We start from the raw sequence: 14,560 nt of genomic DNA, 5'->3' as shown, positions 1-14,560 counted from the left end.
AAGCCAGAGCAAAGGAAGCGTAGTCTCATTTCAGCCCTCAGAGAATGCTGCCACATTTTCTGCCTTTGAGAATCCACACGGTAATAATAATAATAATAATAATAGCAATAACAGCAGTGAGCTCTTATCCACGGTCACACCAGGCATTCTTCTCAAGGTTTATTACAGATATATACTAACTCCTTTAATCCTTACGACTATCAACTTGGAGAAGATACTGTTATTATACCTACTTTCTTACTCATTTTTTTTTTGACAGGCAGAGTGGACAGTGAGAGAGAGAGACAGAGAGAAAGGTCTTCCTTTTTCCATTGGTTCACCCCCAAAGTGGCCACTACAGCCGGTGCACTGTGCCAATCCGAAGCCAGGAGCCAGGTGCTTCTCCTGGTCTCCCATGCAGATGTAGGGCCCAAGGACTTGGGCCATCCTCCATTGCCCTCCTGGGCCACAGCAGAGAGCTGGACTGGAAGAAGAGCAACCAGGACAGAACCGGTGCCCCGATCGGGACTAGAACCCGGGGTACCGGCGCTGCAGGTGGAGGATTAGCCTAGCGAGCCGCGGCTCCGGCCTTATTACTCATTTTCTCAGGGAAAATTCTGAGACACGGAGACCTTCATGAACGTGGTCAAGTTTTCTTTCTTTTCTTTTCTTTTCTTTTCTTTTCTTTTCTTTTCTTTTCTTTTCTTTTCTTTTCTTTTCTTTTCTTTTCTTTATTTTTTGACAGGCAGAGTGGACAGTGAGAGAGAGAGACAGAGAGAAAGGTCTTCCTTTTGCCGTTGGTTCACCCTCCAATGGCCGCCGCGGCTGGCGCGCTGCGGCCGGCGCACCGCGCTGATCCGATGGCAGGAGCCAGGAGCCAGGTGCTTTTCCTGGTTCCCATGCGGGTGCAGGGCCCAAGCACCTGGGCCATCCTCCACTGCACTCCCTGGCCACAGCAGAGAGCTGGCTTGGAAGAGGGGCAACCGGGACAGAATCCGGCGCCCCAACTGGGACTAGAACCCGGTGTGCCGGTGCCGCTAGACGGATCTTTCTTTTCTTTTTTTTTTGGACAGGCAGACAGTGCAAGAGAGAGAGAGAGAGAGAAAGGTCTTCCTTCTGTTGGTTCACCCCCCACATGGCCGCTACGATCAGCGCGGTGCGCACCGCGCTGATCTGAAGCCAGGAGCCAGGTGCTTCTCCTGGTCTCCCATGTGGGTACAGGGCCAAAGCACCTGGGCCATCCTCCACTGCACTCCTGGGCCACAGCAGAGAGCTGGACTGGAAGAGGAGCAACCAGGACAGAACCGGTGCCCCAACCGGGACTAGAACCCGGTGTGCTGGCGCTGCAGGTAGAGGATTAGCCTAGTGAGCTGCGGCGCCGGCCTTATTATTCATTTTCTCAGGGAAAATTCTGAGACACGGAGACCTTCATGAACTTGGTCAAGTTCTCTCTCTCTCTTCTTTCTTTTTGAGAGGCAGAGTTAGTGCAAGAGAGAGAGACAGAGAGAAAGATCTTCCTTCCGTTGGTTCACCCCCCCACATGGCCGCTTCGGCCGGCGCTGCTCTGATCCGAAGCCAGGAGCCAGGTGCTTCTCCTGGTCTCCCATGGGGTGCAGGGCCCAAGCACTTGGGCCATCCTCCACTGCACTCCTGGGCCACAGCAGAGAGCTGGCCTGGAAGAGGAGCAACCAGGACAGAACCAGCGCCCCAGCCGGGACTAGAACCCGGGGTGCCGGCACCGCAGGCAGAGGATTAGCCTAGTGAGCTGCGGCGCCAGTCAGTCAAGTCCTTGAGCCAGGTTTTACACCAAGGCCAACTGTGGAGCTTTCACAGGCACCCACCGGTCGCTGTCTCTGGTTATGCAGGTGCCTCCAACCAGAAAAGCCAGCTGACTGTATGCATTGGCAATGCCTCCGTGTTTGCTCTCCGCCAGGCACTGTTCTCGCTTTACATGGCTCACCTTATTCAGCCCTTGCTGAGGTATCACTAGGATTATCTTAACAGGTACAGAGTCATGTAACTAGTAAGTGAACGAACCAGATTCAGACCTCAGCAACTTGCTTCTAGAAGCTTCTATCAATCAGTGCCCGGCTTTTCTGATCACTCTAAGCAAGATGGAGACTAGCAGTCCACAGCACCATGATTGCAGGCAGACATTTTCCCTTGACTACCCCCACACAATGCACATGACCAGCCTCCTGGTATCTTTTGCCTTACACAATTCCTTTTTAAACTTCTTTTCGGGGTGCCCCAAGTAGTTGAGGTTCAGAACGAGCTTGTGCCCTGGTCCTAGGAGGTTACACCCATGCAGGGCACAGCCTCCTGTCCCCTCCTGGGGGACCCAGGCTCAAAATGGTGCCTCCTGCTGCTTACACCCAGAGCTGTCAGTGGGTTCAGCTGAGTCCCGCTCTGGGCGCAGACACCAGAGAATCAGACAGAGCTTATTGTATACAGGGGCAGTGCCAAAGCTTAGGGACCTAAAATTAGGCCTGCCAGCTGTGTTTTGGTTTTGCAAACACGTGCATGTCTGCTCCATTCTTGAGCAAGCACACTGGGTATTGAAATAGACATGGAACCTGCTCTGTGAAGTACAAGGAAACTATGGAAGTCTTGCACCTTTCTGCCATTCATTGCTTCTCTTCCAAGGCCCTAACTTCCACACTCATCCTTAAGAAACCCAGGCAAGGTCCTTGGAGATGGAGCTCTGAACATGTGAGTCTTCCCCCTCTGTCTAGGCGCTCTGCTTCCTGGGTTGCAGGTTCTTCTGGAATATTTAGCTTGCTAGACTTAGCAAATGGGGTTCAAGGCTGAGTCCAAAGTGGCCCAAGAACTGGCTCTTGGCCTGAGTCTCAAAATGTGCCTTGTAGCCCTTTCTCGGCCAAAGCTATACGTGAGCATGTACCAGTTGCAATAAACCATGAGCTGGGACCGGCATTGTGGCATACTGGGTAAAGCCAGTGCTTGCAACACCAGCATCCATATGGGCACCAATTTATGTCCCAGCTGCTCTGTTTCCATCCAGCTCCCTGGGAAAGCAGTGGAAGATGGCCTAAGTGCTAAGTTCCCTGCATTCATGTGGGAGTCCTAGAAGTTCCTGGATGGGCCCAATACAGACTGTTGTGGCTATCTGGGAAGTGAACCAGTGGACAAAAGACCTCTCCCTCTTTGTCTCTCCCTCTCTCTCTCTGTAACTCTGTCAAGTAAATAAATGTATTTTTAAAACATTTAGGCTGGTGCCGTGGCTCAATAGGCTAATCCTCCACCTTGCGGCACTGGCACACCGGGTTCTAGTCCCGGTCCGGGCGCTGGATTCTGTCCCGATTGCCCCTCTTCCAGGCCAGCTCTCTGCTATGGCCCGGGAGTGCAGTAGAGGATGGCCCAAGTGCTTGGGCCCTGCACCCGCATGGGAGACCAGGAGAAGCACCTGGCTCCTGGCTTCGGATCAGCGCGATGCGCTGGCTGTGGCGGCCATTGGAGGGTGAACCAACGGCAAAAGGAAGACCTTTCTCTCTGTCTCTCTCTCTCACTGTCCACTCTGCCTGTCAAAACAAAAATGTTTATTAAAAAAACATTTACAACTTTTTCCCTTAAACAGTCTTTTTAACTAAAATGATCAATATTAAGAGTACAATAAATCAGTGAGCTGTTGTTGGCATTTAGAAGTCCCTAAAAGAGATTCTGGCTCGGCAACTATTTTCATTTGTCATTCCTCATTCCCTCCAGCCCTTCAGGATTTTTGTGTTCCTTGATTTCAGTGATACTAAGACCATGAAGAGATTGGCTTGTTCTGTGTCTGTCGTTGTATCTTGAGGCTGTGAAAGTGGGCCAGCTGGTTCCTGCCCTGGGGAGCTCACCCTCACCACAAAGATGAAATCACCTTTCTGATCAATGTCGAAAACTCTTTGGGAAGACTGTAATTAAGAAAAATGCATGATGCTACAGGGGGTTTCCAAATCCTTCCTTGGGACATAGAGCTACGCGACTTTAATTCTGCCCTTGATAACCCAAGCACTTGGTCACAGTGGATGATGGCAGAACCCTCCAGCGATCTCTGCCAGCCATTCGACCCACGGGGGAATCCCGCAGTCCAGTAGACCTCAGCGTCTCACAGTAGCCCCACATCACGGCCCTCACCTTCCTCTGACTCTGCCAAGGTCAATGCTATGATACACTGAAGTCCCAGCTCCAGTACCTCAGAATGAGACTATTTGGAGACAAGATCTTTAAAGAGGGAATGAAGGTAAAATAAGGTCAATACAGGGGGGTCCTAGTCCAATGTGTGTGGTGTCCCTATAAGAAGGGGAGCTTAGGACACAAACAGGAAAAGAGGAAAGACCATGTGGAGACATGGGGAGGAGGCAAGCGTCTCCGGAGAAGCAGCTCTCGTGACACCTTGACCAGTCTTGCACTGTCCAGCCTGCAGCATGGGAGAAAATGTCTATGTCGTCTAGGCCCAGTCTGTGTCCTTTCTTGTGGCAGCTGGAGCACTGGTGACAGCCGGGATCTTCAGCCTGGCCCAGCCTGCCTATTGCTGCCATTTGGGTAGTGAATTAGCAGATAGGAGATCTCTCTCTCCTCTCTCTCTCTATCACACACACTCTGGCTTTCAAATAGATAATTTTTTAAAGAAAGAGACATTCTATTATCTTTTCATGAAATATCAGACTCTGCTGAGTACCCATACACACACACACACACACACAGAAAATTCTCCATTTCTTTACACTCTTTAAGATTGTACTTCTGGGATCTTGCTGTCTCTGAAATGCCCTTCCATCTCTTGGCTCCAGGCAAACCCTACAGCAGCTCTCCCGACGCGAGCCTCATCTCTCCATGAATTCTTTCAGGGTCCTCTCGAGTGTAAGTGTCCACCCACTCCCTCTGCACGGACTTTTCTGTAGTCCTCATCCCGCGTGGTGGGCTAAGTTCAGCAGCCGGTCAGGGGAAACCCCTGGAGCGTGCTGGTGCTGTGTGAACGTGCTCAAACACACAGAAGTCAAAAGGCGCATGCCCGGGTGAAACAAAACAAAATACATCTCAGGACTGGTTTCCTCCTAGGGGTAGGGATTTGCAGCCCTGGTCTGGAAGGGGACATGGGAGCAAGTTTGGAGAAACCTCAGCATGATTGAAAAGTGGACACTAAAAACTCAGAAAGATACTTCCAAACTGCTAGCTTTTTTTTTTCCCTGTGGTGCTAGATTAGTGATTCCCAAAGTATGCCAAGAAAAAACAGAACACCAGAAATATGCACTTGTATCACTTTTAAAAAAAAAAAAAAAACAGAAAGAAACAGCACTGGTGTTGTGGTGTAGCCCATTAAGCTGCCACCTGCGACACAGGCATCCCATCTGAGTGCTGGCTTGAGTCCCAGCTGCCCTGTTTCCTATCCAGCTCCCCATTAATATGCCCGGGAAAGCAGCAGAAGATGGCCCAAGTGTTTGGGCCCCTGCCATCCACGTGAGAGACCGGATGACGTTCCTGGGCCCTGGTCCAGGCCTAGAGGTGGTGGCCATTTGGGGAGTGAACCAGTGAATGGAAGATCTTTCTCTCTCATTCTCTCTCTCTTGTACCTTTCAAACAAATAAATAATTTTTAAGGGCATGAGTGGTCAAATATCTTGGAACACACTAGGCAAAGCAAAACAGCGGCCGTAGCCTTCCTGAAGGTGGCTCTTTGCAGGCAGCTGCCATGATGGCACAGGTAGTCAGGACGCTCCACCCATCCCCAATACCAGTCTGACTCTGAGTCCAAGGTTCAGACCTGAACGAGACAGGAAAGCCCTGGCATACTTTAGGTGATCCTGCTGGTCTGGATTTAGTTATTTTGTAAAATTTATTAAAGAAAAGATCTCCGTATAGTTTCAGTTTGGAGTTGTTGCCCTAGCTGCCTCTGTGTGTGTGTGTTGTGTGTTGTGTGGGTTGTTATTAAGCCAGGGCATGGCTTTCACCTTGCAGTTCAATCAAAATTAATGGATAACGAGGGTCCTAATTTGAACATATTAAACCCATATATTTTCATCTGCAACAGCCTGGTTCCTCACCTCATTGCCATTCCCATATCAGGAGCACAGTGTGGCATACTGACACCAGGTTCCTGCTGCCTGTGACGTCAGGTCAGGAGGTTTGCTGCCCTAGGGAGGAGGGTGGATGTGGTAGAAAAGGAATTCCAGAGAGGAGAAAGGGGACTGTGGATGGATCCTCCTTTGTCGAATGTAGGAAGAAGAGAGGCAAGAGGGACTGAGGCCCAGGCTCTGGGCTGTGTACCCCGAACTCCAGGAACCCAGAGCTGGTGGGGAAGACCAAAGCGGAGGGCACACGTTCCCCCTCACTCTGGATCTCCGGAAGGTCGCGGTCCCATGGGATGAGTCTGTGGCCTGTGGGTCAATGGAGCAGAGTTACGAGTGACGATGTGGTGTTGTGAAGTTTGAGATGGAAAGTCTGAATTGCCTTGGCGTTCATGCATCACGGAAGGTTCCAGAGGTTTCCTCCACCTGGCAGAGGGAACAAGAAATGTAGGAGACTGACACAGTGCCAGTACGGTTACGGCAGCCCTGGCAAAGCGACCGCATGTCTTAAATGCTTCAGGGCAGAACTGCCAGGCCAGGGATGGGCAGGAGCTACTGACCTTGCCCACGCCAAGAAAATAGGCCACAGAAATCACTTTCCAGGGCCTCATCAGCAGAAACAGATCCAACAAGGACCCACCCTTACCTGGACCACGGAAGAGACGGGAGAACACAGAGATACAGGACCCCACTGCTCATCACTGACGTCACAGCAGCTCCCAGCCCTGACCCGTCATGGGAGGAAGAGGGGTGAGACAGAGACCCCCAGAAGGCGTGACAGCTGCCGACTGCTGTGTAGATAGAGAGCGCCCAAAACCGAGTGGCTTGATCCGAATCTAGGTACTAACGACTTCACAGGGTCTCTGCCAGTCAGGAACTGAGAGAGGCGTAAGCCAGTGGCGTGGGCCTGGCGTCTGTCATGTGGCTGCAGCCGGATGTTGGCTGAGGCAGCAGCTCTATGGGGCCATGGCTGCCCTTGGAGCACCCACCTTGACTTGCTTTCCAAGGCAGTGCTGGTGGTTGACAGGGAGTCCTGATTCCTTCGGGACGTGGCAGCTGGCTTCCCCCCAGAGAGCAAGGCGGAGTGGCCATGGTGTAAGTGGCTTTGTCCCAGAAGGCCCATACCATGACACCCACCATGCAGAGAAAACCCTGGTGTGGCAGGGGCCGCGTGGGGCGTGAAGACTGGGAGGCAGGAGGCAGAGTCTCTGGGGGCCGTGTTAAAGAGAGGACTGCATTTTTGAAGTGACTGAGAAGTCTCTAGAAAAGTGATTGATTTGATGGGAAGAGCCTGGGACAGTCTTGCACGGGTGTGACGCTCATGCAATGAGCCTGTATCGGGAAAACATTCCGTTTTCCTGATCTAGTCTTAATGAAGGAGCTTGAGAAGCAAAGTCTATAACAGCTATTTGGGAAAAGAAAAATTTTAAATTAAAAGCCTATGTTTCCCGAGTGCTGAGTTATGACTGTTTCAATAACCTATTATAGGCGTCTCCCTGGGTTGAATTCCGTAGCTGACCAGTGAGTGTCATTCTTTGTAATGGGTTCCTTCTTTGAGTTCCTATTTTTCAGGCTTCCTTCTTGACTGTTCTTCTTAAGAGTGGATAAAGTGCCTCATCTTTCCCGTCTGGAATTTATACTATGGCGTAGAAGAGGGAACAGGAAAGAGGGACAGCGTGGCTTTGCGAAGATGCTTCTTCAGGAGCAACTCACATCTCGGGCAGAGGTGAGTGGCATCAGATGACAGCTGGACGAAGCTGACCCTGGATGGTCACCGCTTCCAGCACCACACGGGGAACATCACGTTTCTCTTTCTTCCCACTCCCACTGGCAGGGAGGCCCCCATCCTGCTAGCATCCTCCTCCTCCCGAGGGAAAGCCAAGGGGGAAGACAGCAAACCGCTTCCCGCAAAGCATCTTGGACACCAGCCCCCGCGCCAGTGGCTTCCAGAGAGTGGGGAAATCAACTCAGGACTTAGGGCTTGGGAATGCGTTTTCCTGAAACAGGACCCCAGTAACACACCAGAGCTCAGGTTTCCAGGGTGACTGGAGGCTTCGGGGCTAACTGGAGAAGGAGATGAGGTGGGCGAGCTGGGGAATGATGCTGAAACTCCTTCCTGCCCCTGCTGGACAGTGCCTGCTGTGGCTTTGTGGAAACAAATACCCTCCAGTGTTTCATTGCTTTGGGTGTGAAGAGGGGAGAGGGCGGGTGGGGAGAGGGAAGGCGGGGGGTGTTCTCTACATTTGCCTTTCAGGTTGGCAAGGAACAGATGGCTCAGCTTGGTGCTCTGGGACAGGAATTCCTAAATACTGATTATTTCAAAACTTGCAGCTTTGTGCCCAGGCACCCAGGGGCCCCAGCCGCAGGCATATGCTATGAATTCGTCAGTCAGCAGACATCATGATTTTCCAAGGCAACTGGCACATCCACGCAGACACTCAATAAATAGTGTTCAGCCACGATGAAAGATAATTATGCAGCTTTTAAAAAAATAGCATTATCATTGTTACGCCATAGGGAGAAGTCTGGGAGGCAGAAGTGAGAACTAAAAATAAAATGTTTTATTTAGTATTCATTTGCCTTGTACTTGTATCTGTTTAAAAGCATGGTGTCTCCAGGCTTTGGTGAAGTTAATCCTCTCTCCCTTCTTACTCTCCTAACTTACTTCCACATAACCCCCCCCCCACGGCCCTGTGGCTTCACCTGGGAGACACCAGGATTGCTAATTCAGAGAAGCTTCCAGAAAAACACCCAGGGGGAGTGTACAGGCTCCAGGGTGCCTTAGCATAAAGCTGACTCCCCGGAGGGATCATGGTATGACCTTGGTCTTTGAACCTGGAATTCAGGTGCCCTTCATCACAAGGCGTTCGCCAAGCTGACCAAGCTTGTCCTACGACTCCCAAACAGCACAGCCGCCTCAGCTTCCTTTAAAGTAAATACAATCTGACACATCCTGTAGAACTGTAACAATCTAATGAAAAGGCATCTAAAGGGACCAACACGGTGCAGTTTATAAAAATCATTAACTCCTCCCCCCACTTTAATCCGTAATGTGAAGAAACTATTTGCCTGAAGAGCTATGAGGATTCGACGAAGACATACAAAAGCACCAAATATCGCACCAGGTATATAGAGCACATTTGATACACACACTAGGATGAGTTGGGAAGTCATGAGTCTCTCCCTCCATCATTTCAGAAAGCAGTATACATGTTCCCACTCTTATCTCTGCACTCGCCCCTCCCACACCCTGCCTTCACTCACACACCTTTGTGAATCTGGGATCTTGACATCTGCACCTGCTAGCATCCGCAGGAATGTCTGCGGTGTTTCATGGGTTCCGGTGGCTGCATCTGGCCAACTGATCCCCACACTTTTGCTTGCCACGTCGGGGCTCTGCTAGGAGGGCTCATCTCTGTGGTGAATGGGCAGTGGGGACTGACCCTAACGAGGAGAGAGAAGCAGAAGGGAAGAGACTGGCGCCAGGCTCCAAGGCAACACCTGGGAGGTGGCAAGACTCTGCACAGCTCCATCTGGGGGCTCACCCAGGACAGTAAGCCTTTATGCTTCACACCCCAGGGTGCTCCCTGAAGGTCTCTGTGGCCTTCTGACATTGCCCATGATTGGAGACACGACAGCACGCAACAGACACCGTGATCCCTGTAGACAAAGAACCAAACCCTTCTGTTCCTTGCCTTCCCTTCCTTCCAGCTGCTTATCTGAAACCTTAAGACTATAAGAACAAATCACCCAGCAGTCTAAAAGCTCCAGTAGTCAAATAGGCCTACAATGGTAACAGAGCTTTGATATTTGCAGTGGGTGAAGGGTGCAGGGGTGGGTGCCATGATCTGTTACACTACTGAGATCTCATCAGAGACACATCCAGCTCCCCAGTGGTTCCTACTGCTGGTTCTGGACCCTGGGTATCTCAGGTAGATGAGAGAAACAGCATGGTTCCTAGGGTCTGACTTCACACTTTCCTCCCCAGTTCTCGAAAGCCAACTCCCTTTGCTATCAAACCTTTTGTTCCCATGGGCACCATGTACTTTTTTTTTTAAAAAAGATGTATTTATTTTTTTGAAAGTCAAAGTTACACAGAGAGAGAAGGAGAGGCAGAGAGAGAGAGAGAGAGAGAGAGAGAGAGGTCTTCCATTCGCTGGTTTACTCCCCATATGATCGCAACGGTCAGAGCTGTGTGGATCCAAAGCCAGGAGCCAGGAGCTTCCTCTGGGTCTTCCCATGTGGGTGCAGGGGCCCAAGGACTTGGGCCATCTTCTACTGCTTTCCCAGGCCACAGCAGAGAGCCAGATTTTGGAAGTACAGCAGCCGGGACTCAAACTGGTTCCCATATGGGATGCTGGTACTGCAAGCAGTGGCTTTACAAACTATGCCACAGCACTGGCCCCGGGCACCATGCATTTTTGATGATGGTAGGAAGCCTTTCAGCATGTGGCCTGAACTGTAGATCAACCGCTGGACACTACCGCTCTGATTCAGAATCCACAGGTGTGTGGGTTTTGGGTGTCAAGTGCTAAGCAAGAGCTAAACGAGAGCAAGAGGGGGAAGAAACTGGTTCGTGAGGCCTTGAACGATGCTGAACAGCGGATGAAGCGCCCATGTGGTCACGCTTTGTCCAGAATGCTTGCGGTCCTGGTTTGTTTTGGCCCTTGTAGAATGCTTCTCGTTCTATCTGTTATGTTCTCAGCAAAATCAAAGGGGAGATCCATTGTCAAGAATACAAAGAGGGCCACAGAGCCGGGCAGGCCATAAGTGAGCAAAATGAAGCTTCCATCGCGACACACAAAACAAAACGCTTGGAGCAGAAAGAGGTGCTGGCTTCCACGGGAAGGTGCACCTGCCTTTGAGCTCTCGGCGCTGGGCAGTGCTTGGAACTTCCTTTGAAGCCTCTGTGGCTGTGTTACTAGGTCTGTCTGGAGCTTGTTGAAAAGTATTTATTAGAGGCCTTCTTGATCCTTCTTCTGTCTGCTGTGTCGTAACTTTTATGACACAGAAATAACCAAAACGAAGAAGCAGAGTCAACTCCGAGATTATTTGCTGGTTCGCCAAAGACTGCTGGCCATTTACACGGGAAGCGGGCTGGATAATTTATGAAAACAGAAATAGTCTCTGGGAGTGAAATAAAGCCCTGTGCAGTGCGGCAGTCATAATGAACAAAATAAATTCCATCGTTATGCAGATGTTCCACGAGAGCTGTCAGCGTGTCGAGGAAAATTTACTCCCTGTCTCTGATGCTGGAGACAAACAATTGCACGAGATAAAAAATAAAAAATAAAAATAAATAAAAAAAAAACACGCGGGGAGATTGGGAGAACCTGGCTTGCTGTCTCCTGCACGAAGTTTTACTTTTTAAGAACCAGAGTGGCCTGTGGGCCACCGCTTTCCTGCAACAACAGACAGGGAAATGCACCCTGGAGACGCGTACTGAGCTCTGGCAAACAGGGAAAGTATACATTTAGGTCATTTCGAGTGGTAGGGTCCATGCAGCTCACAAGAGATATTACAATAAAATGTTGGATGTTTTGTAGAACCCGGATTGCTCCATTCTTCCAGCCTATGTGACTTTAAAGAAATCCAGCGATGATTCTCTGCAGTGTGTACAGCCAAACAGGGCCGTCAGCCCCCTTGCCAGCTCCCCACATGTTGCCAAGGCTCGGATTCCTGACATTCCCCCCAGGAGCAATCTCCCCTCACCTCTGTGTCTGGCTTTGCTAACATTTAAAAACTGTTGCGGTTCCTCGGATGGTGCCAAGGAGTTCCATGTTCAGGTCCCCAAGCTACCTACAATTATTTGTCTTGGCTACGATCTGTACTGTGCTCAATCCCAGTGGTGACTTTGCCATAAATCATCTCTCTCTCATTTTATTTTTTACTTTGTTTTGTGTTACTTTACTGGAGCGAGGGAGGTGTGATTTCCTCACCAGGAATTACTTTCCCATTACAGGGCTTCGAACGAGTGCCAAGTTGCTTTGCCATAGGAACCTTTTACAGCTCTGACGTGGTTGAACTACGGCCATTCAGCCCTGCGGATTCCCCCTTGCAAATCCATTAGCCAGGTCCTCCCAGCGTCTGAATGCACCTGATTCGTCCCCAAAGTAGTGTATGTTGGCACCTTTCCTGGCCTCTTTTTTTTTTTTAAATAAATAATCTCCATTGAAAAAGCAGAAGTGCATATTTGTCTCATTACGGAACATTCTGGAAGACCTGAAGGAGAGGGTAGCTTGCTTTTCCAATTCTGAATTTTCAGGAACTCATACCAAGAGGTAAGTAGATAGAGCTATTAGCAGTGCCCAGAAGTATGTAATTTCTATTGCAACTGGCACTAACAAACCACCCAGCTTAGAGTGGTAAGAAGGTAAGTAGAATATCTCCCTTCATTCTCCAGCCACACCAAGTAATGAGTATGCAGTGGACCCGGACTGCTGGACTGGTTACTTTTTTTTTTCCTTAGGAAGCCAAGAAACTCCAACCCCGCAGCTTCATTTAGGCAGCGAAGGCATAAATTTACCATAAAATCATACAGCAAAACACAAAAGGAGAATGGCAACAGTAGAGTAGCTATGCCAAAACTCAACGATTCTCCATTCCGTCTAGGGCGCACTTCACTCTCTAACTGCTAATTGCAATTGAAATGAAAACGTGTTTCTCGTTAAATCCATCAACTCCGTTTCTAAGTGCTACGGAGGAGAACCGTGATCAGGTTGAATGCGCACCTCAGGGTTTTGACATCCACCGGGCTCGGGCAGCTACGGGGACACCCGCGGAAAAGGTCTCCTCTCAGGTGTGTGGCTCCGACCCCACGGCTGGGCAGGAGCCAGAGGAGGCTGGGTCTCCAACCAGAGGCACTGTGGGCGTCTGAGGCGAAGCAACAGACAGGGTCTCTTTCTTCTCTCCCTCTCTCTCTGCCTCTTAATTAATTAAAAGAAGGAAATTGAAATAGTATACAGTTTTATTTCATCTATTTATTTCATCCATCATATACAGCTTTATTTTATCTATTTGTATTCCTATCAAGTATATTGTTTAGACCAGTTAGTCTACATTTTTGAGTTAGTTAACATAAACCCATTGGTAGGGTATGAACATGATTCTCTTTTAATGTTAAAGGATATTAAATGTCAACAGATATAACATATTCCACAAAAGATCTTTGGAATTCTCAACAATTTTTTAAAAAAAGATTTTATTTATTTGAGAAGCAGAGTCACAGAGAGAGGGAGACAGAGAGTAGTTGTGCATCCGCTGGTTCACTCCCCAAATGGCCACAACAGCCGGAGGTGAGCCAATCCTAAGCCAGAGACCAGGAGCTTCTTCCGGGTCTCCCACACTGGCACAGAGGTCCAAGCACTTGAGCCAGCTTCCTCTGCTTTCCCAGGCCATCAGCAGAGGGATGGATGGGAAGAGGAGCAGCTGAGACACAAACTGTCGCCCATATGGGATGCTGCCGCAGGCAGAGGCTTAGCCCACTATGCCACAGCGCTGGACCCCTCGATTTTTAGCAGTGGGTAAAGGGTTCTGAGATCAAAATGGTAGGCAGCTGCTCCAGAATGGAATCAAGTTCAAACTCCTCAGCCCTGCATAAAAGGCCCCTCAGCGCTAGGAACAAGCGAGTTTCCAGATGCCGCTTCTGTTATTCTTGCTCTTTTATTACAATTTGTTTGGGAGGCAGAGAGAAAGAGAAGAGCGAGAACGCTCATCTGTTGGTTCACTCCCCAGTGCCTGCAAAAGCTAGGGCTGTGGCTGAAGCCAGGAATTGGGAAGTCAATCCAGGTCTCCCATATGAGTAGCAGAGAGAGAGGGAGAGAGAGAGGGAAATCGATCTTCTGTCTGTTGGCTCATTCTCCAGATGACCACAACGCCAGGGTCGGGTCACACTGAAGACAGGAGCCAGGAGCTTCTTCCAGGTCTCCCACATGCGTGGCAGAGGCCCAAACACTTGGGCCATCTTCTGCTGCTTTTCCCAGGCACATTAGCAGGGTGTTAGATGGGAAGTGGAGCAGCTGGGGCCCGAACTGGCGCCCATATGGGATGTGGCGTCAAAGGCAGTGGCTTTACCTGATACGCCACACTGTGGACCACCACAATGTAGAGAGATAGCCACTGAGTTGGCAATGATAAATGTAGGAATGGGTAAATAATGGAAGGAAGCTCGCTGAAAAACAGATCCAGTCCACAGCCTCTCCCAAATGTCATTGAGGAGGTTTAGGGAAGACAATGCTGCTGGAAGCAAAACACTGCCTTTGGAAGAGAAAAGGGAAACCCACCCCTTAGCCGTTCCAGTGTAAGCATGGCTGCTGGCAAAATGGTTTTTTTGGCATCAGGTGGAAAGTAAAACGAACACAAAGAACTCCAACTTCATTAACTCAAGTCAATGGTGAATTTTTTTTTTCAAAAACGGCATTGGGCCAAACTGACTATGAACACAGCCCTGTTTCTTCTGGAGCAGGTGGAATTTCAGAGGGTGTGTTAGTTTCCAAGCGATGCTGTCATCAGGTTACC

This window comes from Oryctolagus cuniculus, chromosome 5 (assembly GCF_051225735.1).
Source record: "Oryctolagus cuniculus isolate XC-2025 breed Fujian yellow rabbit chromosome 5, ASM5122573v1, whole genome shotgun sequence".
NCBI lineage: Eukaryota > Metazoa > Chordata > Mammalia > Lagomorpha > Leporidae > Oryctolagus > Oryctolagus cuniculus.
Note: the sequence above shows the minus strand (reverse complement) of the source record.